This window comes from Dermacentor silvarum, chromosome 3, assembly GCF_013339745.2.
Source record: "Dermacentor silvarum isolate Dsil-2018 chromosome 3, BIME_Dsil_1.4, whole genome shotgun sequence".
Taxonomy (NCBI): Eukaryota; Metazoa; Arthropoda; class Arachnida; order Ixodida; family Ixodidae; genus Dermacentor; species Dermacentor silvarum.
In genome coordinates this window covers 171,225,563-171,253,390 of record NC_051156.1, presented here as the reverse complement: position 1 = coordinate 171,253,390, position 27,828 = coordinate 171,225,563, and the positions used below count along the sequence as shown (strand labels likewise).

The 27,828-nt window shown below is 47.3% G+C and overlaps 1 protein-coding gene and 1 long non-coding RNA gene across 2 annotated transcripts in view; one reads left to right on the top strand and one right to left on the bottom strand.

Annotated features, from left to right (window-relative positions):
- LOC125944078 (uncharacterized) overlaps window positions 1-1,898 on the bottom strand; it is a 36,622-nt gene extending 34,724 nt beyond the window's left edge. The window contains exon 1 of the long non-coding RNA XR_007466108.1: window positions 1,587-1,898. This is a non-coding gene — a long non-coding RNA (uncharacterized LOC125944078). The remainder of the gene's footprint in view (window positions 1-1,586) is intronic.
- LOC119446090 (uncharacterized) overlaps window positions 1-27,828 on the top strand; it is a 437,832-nt gene that overhangs the window by 255,918 nt on the left and 154,086 nt on the right. The gene's annotated exons all lie outside the window — the stretch shown is intronic.

Here is a 27,828-nt window from a genome sequence, read left to right as displayed (position 1 = left end):
GAAATCTATTTCATTCCTTGTTTCTTCATTAGGACTTTTCCAGGTCCACTTCCTGTTGCTGGTCGTAGCCTATTCCTTTCCGCGAATTCTACCAACATCTCTCCTCGCGTTCCTAGAATCGATGCCGTAGTTGCCAATTGCTGGCTCACCAGTCTGCTTTTCCCCTGCTTTTAGATTGAAGTCGCCCATGACTATAGCATACTGAGTTTGCACCTTTCTCATTACTCATTCAACATCTTCATAAAATTGTTCTATTTCTTCATCATCGTGACTGGAGGTTAGGGCGTAGGCATGTACTACCTTCATTCTATACCAGCCTATTCAGCTTTATTACGACGACTGCTACCGTCTTATTAAGGCTGTTGCCCGCTAACTCCTTATGAACATCAATGTTGCCCGCTATCTCCTTGTGGACTAGAAATCCTACCCCGAATTCTCCCTTATCTGGAAGACCTCTGCAGCAGAGCACGTGGCCGTTAGTCAGCATTGTATATGCCTCACCAGTTCTTCTAACCTCAGTAAGGCCAATAATATCCCAGGCAATGCCTGATAATTCATCAAATAGCCCTCCTAAGCTAGCCTCACCCGAGATGGTGCGCGTGTTCAACGTTCCCAGGTGCAGTTTCCAATGGTAGAGTATGAATGCAGCTAAAACAGATCCTCGCCGAAGAAAATTAGGCAAAGTGATGTCATGTACGTGCCGAAAAGGCTCGACAAGGTTACACTGCCACGCAAAATTGTTTATTATACGCAAATAAATACATCGTCCTTAGGAGCTTCGAGAAGCCTTTGCCGGCGCGATCGGCAGGCAGAAATCTATTCATTTCGGAACGGGGCAGTGCCTTGCTATTCCAAAAAATATTCAATTTTGTTCGGCATATTAAGGCGTCGTTAATGCGTACACGTCACTTTGACGCGGAGAGTTATCGCGGTTTTGTGATGCCGCGTGACAGACATGCGAAGTGGGCGCAGACCGAAAACTTTTGACCTATTGCGTAGGGCTGTTTGTGAGAAAGGTATGGAATTTGAAATAATTACTTTCTTTTGTTGGGTCTAATCGTGCATGATCAGTGTGCGCACGTGTTATGAGATAAGGCGCTTTCGCACTTTTATTCACGTCGCGTGACTGATAAGCGAAGTTGGGCTAGCCCGAAAACAGTTTTCACCAATCGCGAAACGCTGATTCTGGTAATGGAATATAACAGTTCCGAATAGATGTACCTAACAGCGCCTTAGGTGACACCAATCAAGAGGGAAAGTCGTATCTGTATTAAAAAAAACTTGATCATCACCACCACTAATCATGAATCAAGACAGGTTTTTCAACAGAGTATCGCTAGCAATGATTAACGTTGCTGTACAGTATCAATGATGAATTACGACACATTCTTCGATCGCCAGGTTAGTTGGTGTTCTTCAGACATAACCCTGTTTTCGCGCTTCGCCACTGGGTATGATTGCATTGCTCATAACGCAACGAAATACATTTTTTTATGTGGGCTGCCATGCATTGCACAATACTGAATCATGCCGAAATCGCTGAACACAAGCTAGCCAGTCAACAAACCACACAAGTTATTGCTCACTGGGTGTAGAACGTGCCGTTGATCTTGGCGTTGAACGTCGAGTCGTTGGACGTGTGCGGCCTCCATGAGGATAGTTGTAGTAGTAATAACCTCTTTCCTCTATTTCCACGCGATACTGTTCCGCCGCAGCAAATGACCTATCTTTACTTTGCAATGTGGACAGAAGAAAAATATATATGGCCAAAATGGTCCATACGTGGCAGCTGGAAGACATTTTCTATGTTAGCACTTGCAAAAGCTTCAGATTTCCCACTTGGAACATCAGCTGCTTATATAAGCGTCTGGTTGCAACTCACATGACTAAAGATATCTCGCTTTTCTCATTCGTCTTTCTACTCCCATTATTATTCGCACTTAGCCGCAACGTCAAAGGCAGGAAAGTCTACAAAACGTTCTTCTTATGTATACCTTATAGGCACTACTTACGCCTTTTAAATAATACAATGAGCAAACCGAGAACAAGGTGAAAGCAGGAGCGAAGGTTTCGACAAGTGGACATGAATTTTTCAAGGCGACATATGCTCTCCTCGGCACACTATATATTGTTGCATTTCTACTAAAGGGGAGAGAGGGTAAGACAGATGGGTGAGGTAACAACTGAGGGTGTGTTAGCAGCGAGGGTGTAGAATGGAAAAGAAAGGTGTGCTACTCAGCGTTGTGTGTCAGCCAGTTCACGTGTCACTATAGGTTACTCTTTGCGTGGAAGGAACCTGTACGACGGAAGGAGGGTTGGGGATTACGTTGTGCGCTGGAGCTCAGTGAACCGTCGTCTCTCTGAAAGAGAGAATAAATGTAGCGCCAGAAAATGGTGCTCGTGGAAATATAGATATGAGCAAACGAAAGGACTAACAGAAAGAATATGGAGGTGGGGAGATTCGAATATTCTTGGCAACACTCCCCCCCTCTCCGCTAATGCAGGTGCAGGTGCTTCTCTACTGGAAACAACCTTTCGCTTACCAAATAAAGTTGTAATTATTAGTTTACAAGTTTTCCTCTGGTGTTTTAGTCTCTTCTGAATCTGGAAGATCTGACTGAATGAATGTGTATCAGAGTTTGTACTCCAACAGATTTAATGGTACATTTCACCTCGAGATAGCCGACGCACTGTGAATTCAACTATTTTTATGAAACACCATGCTCTTGCTGCTCACAAGGCTAGAACAACTGCCAAGTGATTGAGTCGTCCACTTGTGGAGCATTTCTTGGTACCTGCTGTACAATGTCAAGGAATGTGCAAACAGTTGCAGAAACCACAACCTCTTGCCTGGCATGCATGATGCGTTATGGTGTGTTCATTTTTTTCTACGTGTTGAATTTCTTTTTCATCCTTTGCCACGACACCAATCGTTTCTAGTTCTCTTTTGTTTTGCTGTTGTTTTTCTTTTTCATGTGAGAGCCTGCCATTTCTATTTCTTGTGCTTCCGCCTTTCGTGTGGCAGTCACTGACATTAAGTCTCTTGCCTAGGTGTATATCCCGATGACTTGGTGGAGGTGTCATAAGCAATTTAATCGCAGGGTATTGAATCTCGAGCATATCAAAATTCTGGGAATTAGGTTTTAGTTTTCTTTGTTGTGGGAAGGCCTCTAACCCTTTGTGATGAAATTTCATTTTGGTGACATACAACTGATCATACTTAACAAGTTCTTTCCAATGACTGCATTTTTTGTGCATCGAAAGTTCACACAGTTGGCAAGTTCCATAGTGCACGCATGCGTCAAAGACTTCACAGCTTTATAGGTGTTTTTCATACTTTTGCCACTTCATTCGGCATTTTATGTTCATTTTTTATCTTGTTGACTGGGTTGCTTCTTGGCAATACCGAAGTTACGACTTAGTACTTATCATGAAAGAATGCTTTAAAACCATAGTGCTGTTCACTTGCCCCATCATGCTACTGTGTCATTTTGACCTGACTTCTCTATCGCAAGTCATACAAGGACATAACACAAGGCCATAACATGCATGCTAGTTGTAAGAGACGAGAACAGACACTCGTCAAACTGCGACCCCTTCGAAGACCCCGACGTCCCTGTGTCCATGAGACTCCGAAGTGGACGTACACTTTTGGACTTGCCACCAGGGCCGTCCACGGACGGCGTCAAAGCCTCCCCGACAGCTCCGCAGCAGGACTGCAGTGTCGCCATTTTACCAGCCATGTCCTTGCTGACTCAACAGCTCAAGACATCCGGATTTGGGTGCGCCACACTCGCATCGCTCTCTGAGAATGAAATTCCATGTTTTCATGGTTTTAAAGATGACCCTACCACGTGGCTCATCATCGTCAACTCGGTTGCTCTTAAGCTCTCCTGTGCAGAGAATACAAAAAAATCCGTTGCCGAAGGACGTCTTCGAGAATCCGCCCAAGCGTGGCGTCGATTCCAAGGCAGCGATTACACAAAATCGTCAACTTGGAGCGCGGCCATGACGGCCGCGTTCCTACCGCTTCCGAGTGCTTATGAGGCGCGTTTCATGATGATGCGTTATTACGATGAATACATAGCTACCTACTTTTACGACAAGCTGTCCCTCTTACAAGCATGCGACCTGCCCTGGTCCTCCCCGTCATTGATGGGTACGTACGAGTCGAGCAGCCCATCGATGAGTACGTCATCGATGGTCTGCGCGACTCGATGCATGCGGCCGTCTTTTCCCTGCCCACATACCAGGCCGACATCGCCACTTTTGTGCGCCAGGCGGTGAACTTGCAGGACACTTCTGGTCGCCGCTCATCGGCTGCAGCCTGCCCGCAGGAGCCAGCTATACCAAGACGCGGATGCTTTCCGTGTGGGCGCTCTGGCCATAGATATAAGAACTGCCCCCAAGCCCAACATCAATCCATGCAATTTCAAACACGCCCGCTCCCAACACTCAAGGTCTGCGTCGACGGCATCGCAGAACTTACGGCGCATGTCGATACTGGAGCACAGCGTATGGCATTGCTTCGATGACACGCCTCTGAAATTCTCGAGCCTTGGACTGAGGCACCTCCCTGAGACACCTCGGGGGAAACATACTGCCGGTCGGTGCGGTGAACCTCCACCTCCATACCGAAGCCGGCACCAAAGTCTTGAACGCAGTGCCCATCTTCGAGGACCTGCCTGCAGACATGGTCTTAGGGGCCTTCTTTCAGGAGAAATGTGGCTCACTATGGAAGGAAGTAACGTCAGCCTTTGTTCCGTGGCTCCGATTACGCCTCCTGGTAAAGCTTCCCAGGGTGAGCTGCTACGCTACTTACACTCTCCGCTATACTCGAAAGGCACGAGTCGCTCTTCGCTGATACTACTGCTCAGCTACCCGGAACTCGCCTGCTAGAGCACCATATTCCAACCGACAATCGTCCGCCAGTGTCTGTACCACGGCGAAGATATGCGGCACTAAAGCGGAGTGTAATTGACCAACAGGTACATGAAATACCAGCCCCTAACGTCATCAGGCAGTCTTCCAATCCGTGGGCTGCCCCTGTCGTCCTAGTCCATAAAAAAGACGGGAATCTCCAATTCTGTGTCGACCACGGAGAGTTGAACAGACACACTATGCCAGACTCATACCCACTGCCACGCATCGACGACGCCATTGACGCCGTACGGAATGCCAGGTTCTTTACGCCTCTAGATTTGAAATCGGGATATTCGCAGATCTACGTGGCTGAAGACGATTTATCAGTTTAAGACGGCCTTCTCAACGTCGTCTGGCTTGTACGAAATTAACCGCATGCCTTTCGGACTGCGAATAGCCCCACGTACTTTCCAGCGCGCCATGAACACCGTGTTGGGTGCACTGATAAACCACGCATGCGTTATTTACCTCGACGACATTCTAGTTATCGGGGAAACCAAAAACAACAGCTGCGAAACCTCGAGGAAACACTGCAGAGGTTGCATAACGACGGTTTTCGGCTTAACTGCGAGAAATGTCAGTTCGGATTGACTACAATATCTTATCTCGTCTATAACACGATGTGATGATAACACGATGTGGATAGCTGTACAACACCTATCCGAACGCATGGATGCCGTAGCCAAATATCCCGCACCAACCTGTATTAAACAGCTCCAAGTATTCCTCGGAATGGCATCGTACTTGCGCAAGTTTGTCCCGAACTTTGCTTCAACTGCTGCTGCCCTCACAGATTTGCTAAAGAAAGGAGCTCAATTTCAATGGGGACCTTCGCAAGATAAGGCCTTCCGAACCCTCAAACACCAGCTGACATATTGTCCGGTGCTGTGTCACTTTAATGAGGATTGGGTGACAGAAGTAGACACTGATGCGAGTCAGATTGGCATAAGGGCAGTTTTGCTGCAGTGTGACACAGATGGGCGCACACAAGTTGTCGACTATGTGAGTCGTAAACTCTCAGACACGGAGCGTCATTACCACTCAAACGAACTGGAGTGCTTGGCTGTAGTTTGGAGCGTGGACGACAAGTTCCGTTATTATTTCTTTGGCCGACAATTCACCGTGGTAACGGATAATTCCGCGATTGCATGAATGTTTCAATAGCAGTACCTGAAACACAAGTTTACCCGATGGATTGTTCTGCTACAGGACTACACATACGGCGTGCGTCACCCTGCTGGAGCACAAAATCAGCTTGCGGACGCTTTATCACCAAACCCAATCGAGGAAGCCCAATCCAGGAACCGAGAAAGTTGGATCATGTTTTGTCAACAAGACCTGTCAAAGGTGCAACACGCCGACAAAGGTTTGGTATCCCTTATAGACTCTATTACTGATACGGGACGCAACGCCAAGTTTATTTTACGAGATGGTACGTTGTATCGTCGCCACTGGGCCAATAAGAGAGACGAACGCCACCTTCTGGTTATTCCTGGTTCCTTACGATCACGTATTTTGCGAGCCATCCCCGACAACCCTGAAGCAGGCCATGTCGGCTATCGAGCAACCTTACGCAATGCACAAGAACGATTTTGGTGGCCGAGAATGGACAAGATTATACGTTCGTACGTTGCCAGCTGTGAGATATACCAACAACACAAACGGCGTCCCGTAGGTCAACGTGGATTCCTTATGCCCATTACGCCTCCTGAGACGGTTTTCGACACGCTGGGCATAGACCACATCGGCCTCTTCCATTGTCGGCAGCGGGTAATCGCTTTATTATAGCGCCGGTGGATTACTTGTCCAAGTTCGTAGAGGTCGCTGCTGTGCCTTCGCTTGCCGCCAGCTATGTCATCCGATTCCTACAGGACCGCTTCGAACGGAGACACGGTCTTCCAAAAAAGTTGATCTCCGACCGGTCGACTACCTTCCGCAGTCGCGAGCTCCGCCCTTACCTACAACAAGCTGGAGTTGCGCATCACTTCGCGACTGCCTACCATCCCCAAGCCAATAGTCTGACGGAAAGGTCAAACCAGAATTTACAAGCTCGACTAGCACCGTATTGCAAAAATCACAAGCGAGGTGGAGCGGATTGGGAAGACCATCTCAAAGCGGCTGCATACGCAATGAACACGGCTTTAGAGAGCACTACAGGAACTTCCCCATATGAGATCGTGCACGGCGAACTACCAAAACTGAGAGCTACATTTGGCTTGCACACGCGCATAAAAGTTAGACGTTCCGTGGCACGACAGACACTTTGTCACAATATCTGAACCGAGGCGCGCAGGAGTATTGAACACGCGCAACATATACAAATACGGTATTACGATCGACGCTACCGTCCGGCACCACAATACAAAATAGGCGACGAGGTGTGGGTACAACGAGGCGCACCGTCTTCTTCAAACAAACTGCGCACAAAGTACGAAGGGCCTTTCATTATTACTGAGCGCCTGGGCGAGAACACTTGGCGAGTATGGTCCATGGATTTTGACTCGCGCATCGACAAAAGAAAGCGAAATAACTTTGCTGTGCATGTGTCACGACTTCAGAAGTGCATCCGTCGACAGGCAACATGACATCTTGTGCTTTTCTTAATGGAGCAAGCCAGTCGCAGCGTGGCCGAGTGTAATGAAGAGTGGGTCCGGCGCGCGGAGGCGGGATGGTAAAAGTGAAGGACGAAGCAGAATAGTACAGCTTGCCCAAGGAACGGGTGCTGTGTCTGTTCTCCGAGCCCCGGACCCACTCTTCATTACACATGTAAAGTAGAAAGCTCAGTTAAATACTTGGTCAAAAGAACTGTTTCCGCCTGCAACTTTCTTCCACACTTCTTAATCTGTTTTAAGGCCTCACCGAATACTGTGGTTGCTAACATGTCCTATGGTGGAAAACGTTTGCTGTCAGATGACCTGAATTGATATGTCAGACAGCCTAAGTGAAATATGACGTACTAGCTTGTAACTGTGCTACAATGGCATTGTTCTGGCCTCTTGAGTTGCCAGGATGGCTTATTTTCCTGGAAACCGTAGTAGTAGTCAGAAGAATAGCAGAGTCAGAATGTCATTTATGAAAGGTTCATTCAAATGCATCAAGACATTTACCTGAAGCCAGGCCTGGCAGTGTTGGTCAATTTTTGAAGCTTTGAGTTAGTTTGAGGCGATCTTTTCTTTGTACTTTAACGCGTTTAGGGCCCCATGTCGCAGAAAATCCGGCGTCGGCAAACGGCGTGTGATCGCGGGTAGCGGAGAAAATCATTCAACCACATCGACCGCGCAGACCTTCCACGTGATGTAAGGTTATGGTGAACAAAAATTGAATTTCTCAGAGTGAAATCCGTCTGAAAAATGGTAAAATAGAACTTTACCATTCGACGTCGGTTTCGCCGTCGGATCGCAATTTGAATGTACGAAAAAACGTAATTCTGCTACGAGGACACTCAAACACTAACCCTTTTCCGGCATTTCTACCAGACCTGCATGCATCGAGGCAATAGCAAACAAATAATAAAATAATAAAAAAGGTGCTAGGGCCTTCACATTTTGATATAAGACCACTCATATTGCCCCTGGAAAAACGTCTTTCCGTGAATGAAGCCTACTTGCCGTATTTGAACGATGCGACGCGAACGGGTCCCGATAACGCTATCGCATTCTACTCTTGAAGGCGAAGCTTAAGCGTTCTTCAATTTTTTCTTCATTGCTGTTTCTTGATTATGTGGATAGTGGCACAGGATATCTTAGGAGCCATTGCTTCAATTGGCGTTTCCTAGAAAGAAATGTTGGTTCTCTCTATATCTGTATCGCCCTCAGAAGAATCCTTTTGTGATGTTTTTTGAGCTGGCCTACGTGACATGTGATTCAGATGCTTATAACTGAAAGGCAGTGTTTTTGCTACTTATTGCAGAAATTTTGAAGTCATTTTTTCTCTTAAAATTAGTTGAAAATCACTGTTCCTGGATTCCTGTCATTTGACAGGCGCTCCTGAGACATTTGACAGGCACTCCTGTTGTGTACTTTTGCTTGTATCCGCTGTGGCGCATCAAACTAATCTGTTAGTTTGATGCCTTACAAAGCTTCACTTGAGTACTTAGCTCTCCCTGTGACTGCGCAAGTGCAGAGGTACGTACCGATGACATAATGCTTGTTGATTGGGGTGACAGTACATTAAGATGCACATCTGTGGCAAACAGATTGAGCATACACATTGTGAATGTTAGCATTTACGCTGATGAACACATCAAGAATCTCATGAGTATAAAGCTTTTTGGTGTCGGCTTTATTAGGCAACTTCATCTGTCCATTGTTGTCATGCCTTAGGGCTCTCAACACTGCCTAGCGAGATGTTCAGGTGCTCTGTTCCGAGGTATGGTCGGTCTAGCTGTTGACTCGTCCATTATTATAAACCAGCCCTGGCTCCTGGTCAATAGCAGGACACAAGCACTGTTTTGTCCACTTTCTGTAGCCAACATAGTTGCCATCTAATATAGGGCAGTGCAATTTGACGTGATGGGGAGGCCATATTAGGTGAAAGTCATGTGTGTCAAAGTGGTGCCTGCATTGTGGTTCTCAATAGTTTGCTGAGTGCTTTAAAGCTGAATGATTCGCTGAATCCGGAGTCCTCCACTACTGCCTCTTTCATAACGCACTGTGTAGTTTCAGAATGTTAAACGGAGGAAGAAGACGAAGAAGTGCGGAACGAACGTCATTGTTCTGTGGTTCTTCAAAGTTTTGCGACTTCTGGATATAAGGAGCTTCCCCGAAGACGTCGTCCTCCGGAATGGGGGACGGAGGACCTCCGCGCCCTCCTGACAAGGCGAGTCCCGCGGCGGTAGCCCTGTCCGTGGGAAACCACGACATCACCGACTATAGGCTTCCCGATTCATCTGATAGCTCCACAGCGGCAGAGATGGAATCGGACAGTGATTACACGCTAGTCCAATCGCGCCACTTGAAGCGCAAGCTTCGCCGGACGTCAGCAGGCAGTGATTCTACTCATAAAAGCAGATGCGATGAACGGGTCTTCTCCGTGGGCTACACCCCAACTACGGCAGGAACGAATTTGAATTCGTTGAACAGACAATCGCTGACTAAATTTTTCGATCGAATAGCCTCAGGACATGTGAGAGAGATCCGCATTAATGCTCGGAAGAACATTCTAACGGTGGACGTGAGTTCTCAGGCAGTATTGGAGGCTTTGAAATCCATTGAAGTGGTTGGCAACATCCCAGTTCGCTCATTCCTAGCGTACGGCAACGATACGTGCACTGGTGTTGTATCAGATGTGGACATTGACATCAAGGATGAAGACCTACGATCTCTTCTATCGTCGACAGTACGAATACTCGACATCCACCGATTCGGCCGTTCCCGGTGCATCAAGTTGCTCTTCGAGTCAGACTCTTTGCCAGCATCGATCAAAGTAGGTTATGTGAGGCACTCGGTGCGTCCATATGTGCCACGACCGTTACAGTGTCACAAGTGTTTCAAACTGGGCCACGTGAGGGCTGTGTGTAAGAGCCCTACGTCGTGCCGTAGATGTGGTGGTGCTCATCAGGTAGACTCCTGTGAGACTGACGCCATGAAATGTGCAAATTGCTCCGGAGGCCATGAAGCGACATCCAAGGACTGCCCCAAAATGGCAGAAGAGAGACAAATACTGCGAAAAATGGTGAGAGAGAACTCCACGCACAAGGAGACTGCCAATTCCGTCCGCAAGAAAAGACGCCGGTTGCGGCAACGGCGTCGCCGCTCACAGAGCAAGTTCCGAGAGAAAGAGGCACATCCTTTGAGTACTTGGATGCAAAACGTACCACAGAGAGAGCAAGGCCGGCAGACACAAGCTGCGCCTCCCCCAGTACCTCCGCGCCCGTCAAGGAATGAAGCGTCATCCAACGTGCGTCCAACCTCTTCGGCTGTAGCGTGGCCTTCGCTACCACAAAGGGCTTCAGGTGGAGATACTCCTTCGGTGCTCCCCAAGAGCCGGGAGGGTAATGAAAGGCTTGAAAATGAAAAGATGATAGACATGCTTAAACAACTAGTAAACACTATGCGTATATTGATCTCCGGATTGGCAACGCCAACTGCACTATCTGTCGTGAAGGCGTTAGATGCTATGGAGCCGCTATTAGCGGCTCTAAAATAAGGGTGGCAATCATGGCTCTCACGATAAAACACTGGACATTGGAACAGAAGATGCACCATTCTGTTATAATGCAATGGAATGCTCGAGGTCTATGCGGCCGCATGTCTGACTTTAGGCAACGGGTTTTCAAATACCGCTTCCCAGTGATCGTGATATGCGAGCCAAATCTCACGTCGGACTTTCGCCTTTCTGGATATGTTAAGCTCTGGTCACGTGAAGATGGACACAAGAGCAAAGTGTTAATGTGTATACGCAGCGACATGACGTTTGTTCGGCACACGATCACTCCACATGACAGCAATGAATATGTGTGCGTGACACTAAAACATAAACTGCATGTGTTTTCGATCATCGGCGCCTACATACCTCCTAGCCAAAGATTTGACCTCTCCTACCTATCTACTGTGTTACAAAGTTCCCCAGGCCCTCATGTTCTTATTGGAGACTTCAATGCTCATCATCCTTACTGGGGAAGTGCCGCAATGAACTGTCGGGGAAGGAACTTGATGGACTTCATAGAAACTGAGGGTCTGACTGTCATCAACGATGGATCTCCCACTTACATCCGCGGCACTACCTACGGAAGTTGCTTAGACCTCACTATTGTATCTCAAAGCCTCCTGCCCTCAGTCAGCTGGTGCATGGACACAGAAACGCATGGGAGTGATCATATGCCAACATATGTGCAGATGAAGTGGTTTGTGCAAGCAACTGCATCTACTGTACGCTGCACTGATTGGTCCACATTCTCTACATGTGTCGAAGAGTATTGCGGAGACATCACTTCACCATCTGATATAGAAGACATTATTGTATCATCAGTGCAGAAGACAACAAAGTTTATCAGTGCACCTACATCCAGAACGGCGATTGATATTGAATATGAACGGCTCCGCGCAATCCGTCGTAGAGCGGAAAGGAAGGTTAGGCGAACTCAATCGACATTAGACCTTGTCTCATGTCGACGTGCTCAACGAAAAATACGGCGTCACCTTCAAAAAATGGGAAAACAACGGTGGAGGACCTTCTGTTCGTCTCTGGATCCTCGAAAGCCACTTTCTAGGATCTGGCAGATAGTACGAAGCCTTCGTGCCCCTCCTCAGCAAAAACATCCTTTCCATGCTCTAGCACTTCACCAATCTCTGACGGAAGTGCAGGTTGCCGAAGACTTCTGTAAGAGAGTCACCCGTACCAATATTTTAACATGTCCAACATTGCATCGACCCGTGCCACCTCCTAAAGATGCTCGTCTTGACCTTCCTTTCACGATGCCGGAATTGGAAGCTGCACTTGCTGCTTCGAGACGATCTTCTACACCTGGACCTGACGGTATTTCATATACTGCTCTGTGCCACCTTGGTGTGGAAGGTCGGAAAGTCCTGCTGTCGTACTATAACGCCACGTGGTCATCCAGTACAGTCCCGAAGCAGTGGAAAACCAGCCGTTTGGTGGCCCTCCTAAAGCCAGGAAAATCGCCTTACGAAATGTCATCTTACCGGCCAGTAGCTTTAGCTAGCTGTGTCGGTAAGGTGATGGAACGAATGGTGCTCACTAGATTAGAATGGTTCATGGAAGGGAATGAGCTTTATCCTGAAATGATGACCGGATTTAGACGTGGACGTTCTGCAATAGATGGGGTCATTGATCTCGTGTCCACGATCGAACACGAAAAAAGGCGACACCGACTTGTAGGAGCAGTTTTCTTGGACATAAAAGGAGCCTATGACAATGTACTGCACGAAGCCATTCTTGATGCCCTCGGTAATTTGGGCATCGGCGGCCGTCTCTACATGTGGATTGAAAGTTACCTAGATGGTCGCACAGTCTTCATGTCCACAACTGATGGCGAAACGAGAAGACACGTTGTGGTCCGTGGAGTGCCTCAAGGAGGAGTCCTCAGCCCGACTCTTTTCAATATTGCCCTTATTGGCCTTGCGGAAATAATTCCTGACACAGTACGCATCAGTACCTACGCAGATGACATATGCATATGGGCGTCTGCAGTCACACGACCGCAAATTCGTGCAAGATTGCAGCGAGCTGTTTCTTTAACGTCTCAGTACCTGCAGTGCCAAGGACTGCAACTGGCTCCAGAAAAGTGCGCTGCGATAGCGTTCACACGGAAGCTTATGTGTTGGTATCCAATTATGATCAATGGCAATACCATCCCATATGTGGCCCACCACAGATACCTCGGCGTTGTCATTGACCGCGGTGTTTCATGGTCAAAGCATGTGGCAATGTTAAAGAAAAAATTAACTGGGCTTGCTCAAGTTTTTCGCTTTTTGGCCGGTATGAAGTGGGGCCCATCTGAGCATTCGCTACTCCGGCTGTACCAGGCTCTCTACGTCGGCTACATTCGGTATAGCCTGCCAGTTTTATCAGGTATGAGCCGGTCATGTTTGCGTACGCTGGAAAGTGCCCAGGCACAGATGCTGAAAACATGCCTCGGTGTTCCACGTTGCACCTCCACCTACGGAACAATTGAGGAGGCTCGCGTCACCCCTTTACCTGTCTATCTACGATGCGAACCTCTTCGAGTATTCCTGCGACTACTGTGCCGTCATGGATGCCACCCCTTATCGACACTTCCCGACATACTGGCCGGACTCCACATTTTCAAGAGCCATTAAATGCCAAGAATCTGCCATACCATCATACTTTGCCCCTGCTGACCTTCCACGTATGCCCCCATGGGTAATGTCCAAAATACGGGTGCGTCTATCTATTCCCGGAATTTCTAAAAAATCGCGAATACCTACCGTCGGCCTCCGACATTTAACACTTGAATATATGTCGAAAGAATATGACTCCTCGGTGAATGTGTATACAGACGGATCGGTCTCGTCGTATGCGTCTGGTGCGGCTTTCGTCGTGCCTGCGCATCAAGTCATTCGACGGTTTCGTCTGTGTAACAAGACGACTACAACATCTACGGAACTGGTGGCAATCAGAGAGGCCGTTCGATATATTTTGCAACAGCCTCCTCAAGTATGGACAGTCTTCAGTGACGCAAAGTCGGCTCTGCAGCTACTTAGACTGGTGTTGAAAGAAAGCGCTTACAGAGTGTTGGCTCTTCAAACTGCCGAGCTATACACTTTAGCGCAAGAAAACGGCCACCACATCACATTTCAGTGGATTCCCAGTCACTGTGGTATACACGGCAACGAATTGGCTGATGCCGAAGCGAAGAAAGCACTGGAAGAACCAGAGTCAATGCTTGCGATTCCTTTTTCAAGAGCGGACGCCAACTGCCTTCTCTCCAGTGTCATCCGAAAATCGACTGAAAAGCACTGGGACAATCCGGATAATCGACACAGACGACTGCAGAGATTGGACCCTACCATGAAATTTAGGCTACCACCGAAAATTCAACGCAGCTGTGCCAGTCTTCTGCACAGACTAAGGCTGGGGGTAGCGTTTACGCGCGGATACGTACACCTCATGCGACGCACCGAGTCTCCAGACTGTGAATTGTGCAATGTCAAAGAGACTATAGGTCATGTGCTTTGTGACTGACCTAGGTACGTGCAAGAGCGTCAAAGGTTGAATAATGACCTTACGCGTCTCGACAGCCCACCGTTGTCGGAGGACGTTATTTTAGGCCCTTGGCCAGACACTCAATCAAGTTTCAAGGCCATGCAGGCGCTACTGAACTTTTTAAAAAGTACGGGCCTGGACTGTAGGCTTCGAGCATGCCAAAGTGCTTGCCATATGTTTCACATCCTCCTTCTCTCATCATCGTCACCCATCATGCGCCTCTTTCTTCCCTCTTTCTTTCCCTCTTCCCCTTCCCCCAACGCAGAGTAGCTGGCTAGAGGAATTTACCTCAGGCCGACCTCTCTGCATTTCGCATCATTAAACTTATCTCTCTCTCTCTTAAACCTCTTAATTTAATTTTTTAAATAAGTCAGACAGCCATGGGACTGCGATATGGCATATTTTCTGAAACACTGAATTGACACTGGCGATTGACAGAGGTCACATGATCGAATGCGACTGGCGGCCAAGGATTGACTCATAGTGACCAGTGGTCACAGTGTCTAGTGCGGCCTGTTCGTCACCGCACCAAAATAGTACAATACATGCCATTCACGTCTGCCCGCATATCAATTATATGTGTACACGACAAGTCGTCTTTGTTTTTATCCCTTTGTGGTCCACGATGTATGGTTATTGCAAAAACAATTATGGGGTTTTACGTGCCAAAACCACGATCTGTTTATGAGGCACGCCGTAGTGGGGGAATCCAGAAATTTCGACCACCTGGGGTTCTTTAAAGTGCACCTAAATCTAAGTACACGGGTGTTTTCGTATTTCGCCTCCATCGAAATGCGGCCGCCGTGGCCGGGATTCGATCCCGCGACCTCGTGCTCAGCAGCCCAACACCATAGCCACTTAGCAACCACGGCGGGTGTATGGTTATGCCATTAGCTGTAACATGGACATGGTAATGTTTGCAACGGTCGCCCTCAAGTCCTGCCTGTGAGTAATTGGAAGGTTTGGAACCACATTGGTTGGAACTGGTTCTGCTGTATTGCTTTAGCTATGTAACCTCCTTCCTAGCTTCTCTTTCAAATCTTTCTGCAATTCCTCATTCTCTGTACTACATTGTGCAATTTCAACTTTTGCAGCAGCTATTTCCTGAAAAAAAAAAGCTTCAACATCCGTCTTGAATAGCGCAAAATGCTCATTCATGAAGCCGATAGCTTCCCAAATGCTACTGAGTTTATCATGTATTTCAGTACTGGAACCGACCTTTGTCTTAGTGTTCCACTTCAAGAACTATTGGGCGATTGTATTCTCAGGAGGGCAAAGGCATGAATCAATAAGCTTACATGCTGTCCTGCTCGAACCTGAGGCCCCTGTAATGGCTGAATGGCTACGAAATGTACATTTGGTTAGCCTGCACGAGTTTGTACTTGGGCATTTTGAGGTGCTTAGGTTTGGATTGGTTTCAGCACTGACTAACCAAACCACGCACATTGCTCAGTGCTTGAATATATTTTTGAGAATTATCCAGATGCGATACCCTGCCGTTGCATGGCACAAACATCAGGCTGTGTGCGTCAACTATTTCCGGTCTTAACTTTTTTAATGAAGTGAAAACTATATTACATGCATCTGAACGACAAGAGTCAAGAAAAAATTGTAAGAATTCCCACTATATAGTCTTTGCAATGAATCGAGCAGTTTTCTCATAAACTGCCGAAAACTCAAATATGTTGTATGCAGCATGTGGTTCTTCAGACATTTTAATTCAAACTCATAATGGTGTGAAAAATGGCCACGGAACATACGAAATCTGCAGTGGTTGCTGAATACTTATGGTGTTGGCCTGCTAAGCACGAGGTCGCGGGATCAAATCTCGATCACGGTGCTCCATTTCGATGGGGGCGAAATGCAGAAAACACCTGTGTACTTATTCCGGAGTCCCCCATTATGCTGTGCCTCATAATCAGATAGTGGTTTTGACATGTAAAACCCCATTAAAAGATTATGTGAAATCCATTTTTCCGCTACTGCTACCCGAGGCACGTTATATGCACTAAGCGGCAGGCTCCAAAATCAGAGTGCAGGGGCCTAAGGTCAGCGTGATGGGACCCATGGTCATTTGTGGAATTTCAAGAGCCATATTTATCTGCATGACAAAATCAAATTATGTAGTACACATTGCCAACAGCCATGTTCCCGAAAATAGTTTCGTTGTTTATTTTTCTCAGTGTTGGATACAACCACGCCACATTGTTGTTGTAGCAGAGTAAACTCAATTCAATTCAAATTCTTGCAAAAAAATTAGGATTCCTACCTGAATCATTGAATGATGAAAGGTGGAAAGGTAGAAGGAGTCTTACTACGTAATCCTTATGCAAGCACATATGCATTAAAGGTTGCAGTCGTGCCTTACGTGCATGGTCTCACTCACAATTTTAGGAATTGCAACGAGGGCTGGTGTCAGGGTTGTGGCTTCAGCCCCTAGCAAGGCCTTGTCTATGTGCTTCCTCGTGAATGGCACGCTTGAGCAAAGAGACTTGCTAAAAAGCACATAAAACAATGTTAACATGCTACTTTTAGGCGTTATATACCAGATACCTTTGTCTTGTGGTAAAGTATATATTGGACAGACTGAAAGATGTTTTAGTAAATCGACAAGAGAGTGAAAAGGTTCAATTAAATTGCTTTCAGCAAGGAATTTGTCTGAACACACACGACAGTACAAATGAAAAGTTAAATTTCATAGCAGCAATTTCATCACTCCGAACTGCTAGCACCAGCTGTCAGGAGTGTTAATGGAAGTCATGATCATTGAAAACCACCATGACACTTGCGTCAGCACTCCTCCAATTAAAAAAAAATTGAGAGGTCTTACTTGTCAGATCCATGAACTGATTATAAGGCATGTCATAGTGGAGGATTGTGGAATAATTTTGACAATTTGGGGTTCTTTACCATGCACACTCCTACAATTTTATTCAGAGACAAGAAGGAGCAATACCTTTGACAAGCACTATGTCACTTTTGATTCAGACAATGACCTGCGCTATCAGACTGACAAGCACCCCTGTGTTGGTTGTGGATGACTGCACCTGTATTTTCTTTTCTTTTAACCGTGAGATTCTAACCGCAAATTAAGCATGGAAGGAGGACCTAAGCAGCTGGTTCTGCTCGCTTGGGCACCAGCTCACCAGGGACTTCGCTGTAAAAAATGTCTTTCTCCTCCTCCTTCTGTGAGCAGTGGCTAACGCGTTCGTTGCCGTGGTCTTCTTCCAGAGCTCGCTCCATTGCCCCTCATCATTCCAGCGTACAATGGAACGGCCGCAAGTGTTTCGCACGCCCGAAGAACAGCGAATTTTCGAGGACCGACGCCGAGAGCAGCGGCGAGAATGTGACCGTCGGCATTCAGCCGCCTACTCGCTCTCCCAAGAAAATGAACGTGCCCGCGACGCGGTGGGCAAGCGTCTACGTTGCAAAAGCCCCTGAAAAATAAGTACGTCCCGCCACCGACCCGGCGGTCCAGGAAGAAGAGCGTGCCCGCGCCGCGGAACGTATAGTCGTGTCGCCGACTCGGCGACCCGAGAAGAGGAACGTGCCCGTGATTCGGCGCGCAAGAGACACTGCAGAGCCGACGAACCGCAACGGGCCGCAACGAAAGTGCGCGAGTTGTTGGTACGCCCGAAGAACTTTGAATTCACGAGCAACAATGCCGAGTGCAGTGGCGGGGTGTGACCGGTGGCATCGTACCGCCGATCCCAAAGTGCCAATGACCACGAGGTGCTCGTGTTTGGACTTCACTTTCGCGTAGAACCTGTCCCACGCAGTTCCTCAGTATCTGATTAAGAGTTCTTTGTCTGTCTGCCTATCAATCGTCGTCACCGAACACTTGGCCGTCTACCATAGCGACCACAAACCCATAGTAACTTATGGGAAAAAATAAACAGCGCCAAAATATTCAAGTATCTGAAGTCGAGAGTATGACGGAAGCCCGTCTGGTCGGCATGATGCATAGTGAAAAGGAAGGGATCGAGACACCGACCAAAAATGGTTGAAATATATTTAAAAATGCATTAACGTTTCGGCTCCCCCACGGGAGCTTTGTTCACAATGAAATATGCGGCAGAGCTTGCGCCCTTTTTATGTGCGGCTCAAGTACTTGTGCGGCGTGCACTTGTGCACTTGTGCGGCGTGAATTGACGGCTTGTGGTTATCCTGAGCACTTCATTGACTCAGTAGGGCGACAGCTGGCTCGTGCAGTACCCAGCCACCCTGGACCCCCCCAAAAACGGGCTGCGATACCTTACGTCCCAGGCGTAAGCGAGACCCTTGCACGAGTTCTGCGCTCATATGACGTGCAGGCTGCGCACGTTCCCTCCCGGAAACTCAGGCACGAGCTCGTGCGCGTAAAAGACCCTTTGGAAAAGGACAAGTTCCGAGGTGTGGTGTACGTCATTCCGTGTGCGGACTGTCCCTATGTCTACGTCGGAGAAACCGGAAGCTCCAAAAAAAAAAGACTTCAACAGCACAGAAATGACGTCCAAAAACGACACGTTGCGTCGAATGCCCTAGCCGAACACTGCGCAACTACGTCACACACGATTAAGTGGGACAAAGCTCGTGTGGTCGCCAGGGAAAGAAATCATTCTGCGCGTCTGTATCTTGAATCCTTAATCATCCAAACCATGGCGCACACTCTTAATCGCAACGAAGGAAATCTGCCGTCCATGTATGCCAAATGCCTTGGTCATGTCTTGAGCCGCACATAAAAAGGGCGCAAGATCTGCCGCATATTTCATTGTAAACAAGGCTCCCGTGGGGGAGCCGAAACGTTAATGTATTTTTAAATATATTTCAACCATTTTTGGTCGGTGTCTCGATCCCTTCCTTTTAACTATTCAAGTATCTGTGTTGTACATTTAGATAGACCATATATATAGCGTCGCTGGTCATACAGAGTGGAATGGGTACCGATTTTTTTGGTAACATTCTGATCTAATGGCTGAATTGTGAGCGTCTCCAGAAATGGTAATTCCCCGGAGCTGCTTAAAACAACTTTTCGGCCGCGGAACACAACGAGCATGGCCAACTTCATCAAAACGTTAACGCGTCTCTGCCGATGTGGCCCTACTTACCAGCACGCACCCATCGTCTATACCCATTCTCGCACACTACGTAACTCGTCAGTCTAACAATCTGCCAGTGGAATGCATCGAGTTTAGGAGGAATTATTCGCACAATCGTACACACTATTGAACAACCGTTGTCGCTTTACCTGCTTCTGCCATTTCGTGCTGAAGCGGTCACCATTATTATTTCTTTCGGCTCAAGTTTGATTCTGGTGCAGGCACGTTCCAAAAATATTGCTTTGGGTTGGCTCATTCGCCCACAATTGCCGTTCGCGTATGGTTTTCGGTTCGATTCATGTTCGACACCCAGGTTACATTTTTTGATGCGATTGGCATTCTTTGTCTATTTTAGGCTTTTTCAGCACATCTATACTCCGTTTCATACATCAGGTGCAACGCTGTGGATGCTAGAGATACTTTTTGCAGTGATACTTAGAAATACTTAGAAATACTTGATACTCAGAAATAGTTCGGTGTTTCGTGACTGATTTTTTTAATGCTCTTTTTATACGCTGAGTTCTGAATAAAAATAAGTACTTATCTTTAGAAGCAAACAAACCATGTACTCGTAAAGATGCTAACACGTTGTTTTAGATCAATTTGCTTTTCTATTTGCAGCCCGTCGCGGTGGTCTCGGCAGCCTTACGTACCAGCTCGCGCGAGCTAACGCCTTTGGCGCGCAGCGAAGCATGGACCGAACGCGCGCAGTAATACATCTTGGTGACCGTACTTCTTGCGTAGCTTCCACAGCGTGGCACCTGCTGTATGAAACGGAGTATATGTAGCTATCTATCTATCAATACTCTAGCTACGTATCTATCTATGTTTCTATCTAGCGTCGTACGACGATCCAGTGGCCCAAGTTGCATACCAGGTTGGGGCACTAGGTATTTGCTGATGCTCTTGATGCCGTCGTGGTCCCTTCATCATCGTCATTCGAGCTGGGCCATCTTACTCTCGTCTAGCCGGCGAGACACACAGCGCCACCTATGAGATTTGAGCTATTGCCTCTACACTTGGAGTAGAGTACACTTGGAGAATTAGGGCACGCCCTTATAAAAATTTTTGCTGAAAGTCTGATTAATAGCTGTATACAATTCTCATCAAACCTACCGAAATTGTGGTTACATTCTGATGCTTTTTTGTGATGAGTACTTGATAACCTTCTGCATGTATTTGGCCACCGCGTTTCTGATGCATTCTTGATTACTGTAATTGTGGTGCATTCTTGATTACTGCATTTGTGGTGCATTCTTGATTACCACATTTCAGAAAAGGCTTAGATCACTAAACACAATAGTTACTGCATAAACCGATAGATGGCGCTCAAAAACCAAAAAAGCAAAAAAAAAAAATTTTTTTTTCTCTTTTTTTTTCGAGCCTATTTTTTCCCCCCCTTTTTTTTAGTGCGAGACAACGGAAATCACGTCATGGCACTTCGAGCATCACAATACTCCTACGAACAACTGAATCACACATCATGGCACCTCAATCATCACATACTCCACATACAACTAAGCAAACATACACACTGCTTGTTGTGCACACTAACGACATCTGCTTTGCTCTATATATACCCATGAAGTTTTCACCACCAGTCGGTGCCAGTAGGAGCGCCTCTTGTCAACGAAATTAAGCATTAAATCTCAACATAATGCTTGTAACAATAGAGTGAGCTAATAGGCACGTTAACAGCACACGTACCTGTTAATATAAAACCGCAATATATAAACACGCATTTCCACTAGTGACCACTAATTAGCACGGGCGCGTCGATGACTTAAGCCTCTCTAACAGCTCTCGCTTCTAAGCAGTTTCGGATGGATGGCGCTTCACAAAACGACCGCTAGCGTTTGCAAATTACATACTGATGAGATTGCTCGAAAATGTTCTCGCCTAATTTCGCAGAGAAATGAAAAAGCGGCTGCTATGCGGCAGCGTGCGTAAACGAAGCCGTACGTGTCCGAGCCGGCTCGCGGTGTACAGGCGCGTCCACGGCAGCTTGCCGCGCGCCGTTTGTCGTTCGCGGGCCGCCGTTCGATGGCTGTTATGCTCGCGACGGCAGAGGATGAGTCCTGAATTTCTGCGGCAGCCGTACAGCGACTTGGTCAGTCAACGACAGAAGAGCGGTCGCTGTGTCCTATCGCCGGCAGCCTTGATCACCACCACTGATCGCTCGGGGTCGCCGACATCGTCGCTAAGCCTTCTCCCCTTACCTTCGTAGCTCGAAGCTCACGGCGCTTCGCAACGAACTACCGACAGGCAGCACCTGCAATATTCTGTTACCGTTGTTGAAGAAAATATACGGTGATATTCGCGGCGCTGTCGAGTGCGATATCTGCATAGCTGAGCGGGTTCACCGAGCACCGTATGTCGCAGTGCACTGCAGCTGAGTTGGTCAAGCTAGTATCGCATCCCTCGTGGGTGCTCAACGTTTGACAGTAGACATCGATTTTCATATGATGTAATGTACGCATCACTTTATCTAGCGGAAATTATTTTGCGAGCTGATGTTTGTGTCGCCGGTGGGCTAGCGCAGGCTTGTGTCGCGGTGCATCGGCGCGAGCGCGCGCTGTTTCCAAGTTGAACATGTCTCCTATCGTAGCTCCCGAAATTTTTGCATTTTCGGCGAAACTAAAAAAAAAATACTCGCCGTCCTGCCGTTTGGCACATATTAACCGCGATGACGCCGTGAGAACACGTGCGCAAAAAAAAAAAAAAAAATCAGGCGGTCTGTTCACCACAAAAACAAGCGACAGTTGCACTTAATTGAAGCGAAAATCTGAAACTCTGCTTTATCAAACCAATTATAAAAATCTTCGTTTTTTATTATATTAGAACACTACATGGCTGGGTTATATAGCATACATCTATATAGGATGTGTTTATACATCAGTGAACGCCATAAAAGCCTCTGTACATTTAACTATAAAAATCATAGTGTGCATTCTCTATTGAGCGGCTGCTGGAAACTTGATGCTAAATGTCTTCAGTGTTTATACATCAGGCATATAAGGTGAAAATCTGCATAAGTTTATCTGCAGAAATTGTGATGTCTATTCTGTACTGAGTGACTGCTGCCAACTTGATGCTAAATGTCTGTAGTGTTTATACATCAGGCATATAAGCTGAAAATCTGCATAGATGTATCTGCAGAAATTGTGATGTGTATTCTCTACTGAGTGACTGCTGACAACTTGATGTTAAATGTCTGTAGTGTTTATACATCAGGAACATAAGTTGCAAATCTGCATAGGTTTCTCTGCAGAAATCGTGATGTGTATTCTCTACTGAGTGACTGCTGCCAACTTGATGTTAAAAGTCATCAGCTGTTGAGTTTATGATAACACTCTGATGTATCATCAAAAACATATCAAGATGTAATCAGAAATTCAAGAACCATTTTTGTAAGGGCGTGGCGGCTGTGAATATTTTGAGCTACTGTGTAAAATGCATGGTGGCATTGATGTGACGTCCTTATTGACATTGCTGTTGTCCAGGCTTTCGATGTTGCTTTGCACCAAAGATCTTATTCTCGGCACAATCTCTATGTGGGTATGTGTCATGTTTCTGGCTTATCACCTTCGTTGTCAAGTAAGTCTCTTTTGTACCACAAACACTGTCTTTGGCGTTACTTTGGCATATCCCGTTACTTTGGCGATCGCCCAAGTAATGGAATAGTTTGCAAGATTTTGTCGCAGGAATAGTTTGTTATCGACGTCGCTCGTCGTCACTATTAAATTATTTTCGTCGCTGTCGTAGTCGACCTCCGTCGGCTATATACACTCTCGCATTTTACAAACAATTACAAGACTGAAAAAAATGCTTCGTTTTAGTAGCACATTACAAAACGCTAGACGTTACCGGACAGCTAGTTATCAACAAAATGTTTAAAAAATTGATTCCGACGGTGAGTGACATCGAGGACTCTAATAAGGGGAACTATTCTAATCTGTTTTTATTGCAATCTCCTGGTGTCAAATTTAGGTAAGCGCCGACGCCAGCATCGGGTGGTGACTCCCAGCGTTATTTGAATAGGGCAATAAATTGCTCTACTTATTTATAGGTAGAGCTGCAAAATTTCCGGAAATTTTGAGCAATTGGAAAAAACAGTTTTTTTCACGTTTTTTCCGAAATTTTGAAAAAAATGGAAAAGAACCAATTTTCTTGAGCATATGGTCAATAGTTTATTGCCAAATGTCAAAAGCCATAACTCTCATTATGGAAATAACACAAGTGAAATGCTTTCTGCCTTTTCACAAACGAATGCAGGGTTTAATAAATCGAAAACAAGCCAGAAGCATCACCGCGAACGCCTTCAGTTCTCTGTGAACGGGTGCGGCTTCTTAGAATTGTTACGGCAGTTAGAACAAAGAACGCTGAAATGTCTCTTCTGTGGCTATTTCGTCGTGGCTTCGACTATGGAAACGGATCAAGATGTCTCCCCGACCGTGAAGTGCATCCACACGTCGGAAATTGGCCGTACCATTGCAAAATCTGCTTCCACACGGCTTCATATGCGGACTTCCACCAGAGGTTGCACAAGTGCACGAGGGAAAGTCAAAATTGAACAATAACGGGCACCAAAACATGAGAAACCGCACCCGAATGACGAAGCCACGCTGCCGCTTGAGCTGACATTATGTGATATCGATGGCGAGTCGTCAGCCATGGTTTGGTGTTTTGGTATCATGTGCGACGTTTCGGTTTCGCGTTCTGCGTTTCGCTTTCACGTTCAGCGCTGGGTGTTGCCTAAGTCTTATTTCTGTACGTTTTTCCCCGCGGAAATTTTGGCCAATTTTTCCAACTGTGCCGGAAAAAAAACGGGAAAAAACCTGTTTCTTTCCGGAATTTTCCCGTTTTTTTTCCGCACTTCGCATCTCTATTTATAGGAGGTCACTTTGTTTGCTTTCAAAGCGAATAGCATTGCCTTACTTGAGAGGTTGTCCTGATCTAATTGTCTGACCAAAGGCGAGAAGCGCGCTCACGTAGAGAGGCTTTTGGTGGGACTGGGCTAGCGCAATGAAATTTTATAACCTGATGAGAAGTGTGGAGCCGGCCTCGGCGATTGTCCGGCTTGTTGTTGCATAACTTTCAGTGCCTGGTAGAAAATCGCAGTGGTGTGCTATGGTAGGGTATCATCATCAGCCTACATTTTTGTCCACTGCAGCACGAAGTTCTCTCCCTGCGATCTCCAATTAACCCTGTCTTGCGCTTGCAGATTCCAATTTGCGCCTGCAACTTTTCTAGCTTCATCACCTCACCTAGTTTTCTGCCGTGCTCGACTGCACTTCCCTTCTCTTGGTATACATTGTGTAACTCTAATGGTCCACGGCTTATCCATCCTGCACATTACATGGCTTGCCTAGCTCTCTTTCTTTCTCTAAAGGGCCCCTAAACCACCCAGTGGTCAAAATTTAGTTGTGGTGTTGCAGTTGTGTACGAGTCTACAACGAACACGTAGCCGCCATAATTTTTCGAAATGGTGCCGTAACAGCGGACTTACACGCGTTTGATGATCGAAAAACGGCCCTCGCTCGTTTCGCTCTTTCCTTCACCACTCTCCTCGCCAGCTGCTCTGTCCTCCTCGCCGAGTGCTGCTCTAAATGTCACGTGACATACGTCATCGCCAACACGCTTCTCAAAACACCTCTCACTTCTGGTTAAGGCACCTACACACTAGCGGCAAATATACGGACGGCGAGCCGGCCTCCCGTGCCCTAGAACGTCTTCCGCGCGTGAGGTGTCCAATGTAGACGGTAGTTCGGCCGGCGCATAGAGTAACATACGGATTACAAGAATGGCCACTCCAGCCTAAAAGCGGCCGAGCTACGCAGCTTCATGCCGCCCGTTAGAGGGCATTACAACACTCCCTGTCTCCAAGGGAACGCACGTACTAGTTATCTACTGTAGTAACTTTTCTAGTGCACTATACGTCTACTTGTCTATGTGGCTGTAGACGTAGATGTTATCAACGGGATCAGCCGGCCGTGAGCGGTGGATGATAAGGCTATTATATAGAATACAGCTCGTGGCGTGGAGCAGAAGTAAAATAGCCGGCTTCAAATCTGAAGGTCGTAAGTTCGAATCCTACTCCAGTCCACCACATTTTCAGGCATGGAGTGGTGCCGGACACTGGCAAGAAAAATATATTGCCGAGAGCTAGTGGGGCTATACTAGTTCAGGTGGAACCAAACTAGGAAGGCCCACTAAGCTTCATCAAAGTCACTCCCTCACCAGAACAGAAATCGGCCTACCTGGTGCAGTATTCGGCAACTAACTCCCTCATGATTCTGACAATTAACCCATGGCCCTCAGGCCCCAGTGGCTGCGGAGCACCTGAGCAAGGCGGCGGTCAGACCTGCTAGGCGCCAGAGGGTGCTAAGAATCTCTGGGTCCAGACAGGCCGCCATTCGAAACTGAACCTGGCAACGTTCAACAAGCGCACCCTCTCGAGTGAGGCTAGCTTAGCAGGACTATTTGAAGAATTATCAGGCATTGCCTGGGATATTATTGGCCTTAGCAAGGTTAGAAGAACTGGTGAGGCTTACAAAGGCCTGACTAACGGCCACGTCCTCTGCTACAGAGGTATTCCAGTCAAGAGAGAATCCGGGGTAGGATTTCTAGTCCATAATAACATAGCGGGCAACATTAAATAATTCTACAGCATTAATGAGAGGGTAGCAGTCGTCGTAATAAAGCTGAATAGGAGGTACAAAATGAAGGTAGTACAAGCCTACGCCCCAACCTCTAGTCACGATGATGAAGGAAATAAAACAGTTTTATGAAGACGTTGAATTAGCAATGAGAAAGGTGCAAACTCAATATACTGTAGCGCGGCCACTGGATAAAAAAAAAGTTGTCGCAGTTTCACCTGAAAGGCGAAGCATCAATTGCGATAGCAAATTTGAAGAGAGCTATACGGAGTAATGATAGCGGCTTTATCAGCTGTATAAACTTGGACATGCAGCAGCACCGGCAACACGCAGAACTGTTGTCGACGCCGCCGGCGTTTTACCCGCGTTCGCTCAAAATGCGTGCGGCGTTGGTGACTGTTGCCGGAGCCTCAGATATAAATAGGCACTTGGTGCCGCAGCTAAACGTCGCCTCCCTTCCCTGCCCCTCCCCCCCCTCCCCCACAGCCTTTCGCGCGTCGGAACAAGGTACGTTTACCCTACATATATGGTGATTGTAGAGGAGGAAAGAGACGCCTACTTCTGCAGCCCTTAAGGGAGCACAGCGCAGAACGCGCGTTTGTTCTCCGCCGTGCGTTCACTCCCCGTGAAAGCGCGCGTCCCTCGCGCTCTTTCACTCGCACATACAGCGTTCAGCGGCGCGCGGCGACGATTTCATCTCCATTGACGTCATACGGAACCTCACGGCGACGGCGACGGCAACGGCGACGGCGACGCCGACGGCAGAAATCTGCTTTTGAGTGTCCATATAATTGCTATCGCAATAAAAAGGTACGGCCTGCCGCGTGCATCGAAAACTGTGTGATACGCCGCGACGCCACACGCCGGGGTCTGTTGTCAGGCATCGGCATAGCAAATGCGTCAGGAACGCGCTTGGAACGCCGTCGCGCGTGAAAGCCGAAGCGTTCCATCACCCTCAGCTAGCGCCGTTCTGTACAGCCAAGCGACCGGCAATGCAACTACGGCCGTCACCTTCGCTCCCATAGCAGCGCGGCCGACGCGGCAGGCCGCACCTTTTTTTTTATCCAGCGGCCGTGACTGTAGTCATGGGCGACTTCAATGCAAATGTGGGGGAAAAGCAGGTTGGTGAGCAAGCAATTGGCAACTACCGCAGCGATTTTAGGAATGCAAGAGGAGCGGTGTTAGTAGAATTCGCGGAAAGGAATAGGCTCCAAATAATGAATACATTCTTCAGGAAGCGCAGCAACAGGAAGTGGACCTGGAAAAGCCCTAATGGACAAACAAGCAATGAAATAGATTTCAGACTCTCTGCCGACCCAAGCATAGTGCAGGATGTAGAAATGTTAGGTAAGGTAAAGTGCAGTGACCATAGGTTTGTGAGGCCTAGGATTTCTCTCAATTTTAATAGAGAAAGAGTGAAATTAGCCAAGAGGAAACAGGCCAACCTAGAGGCAGTAAGGGTAAAAGCAGACCAATTCAGG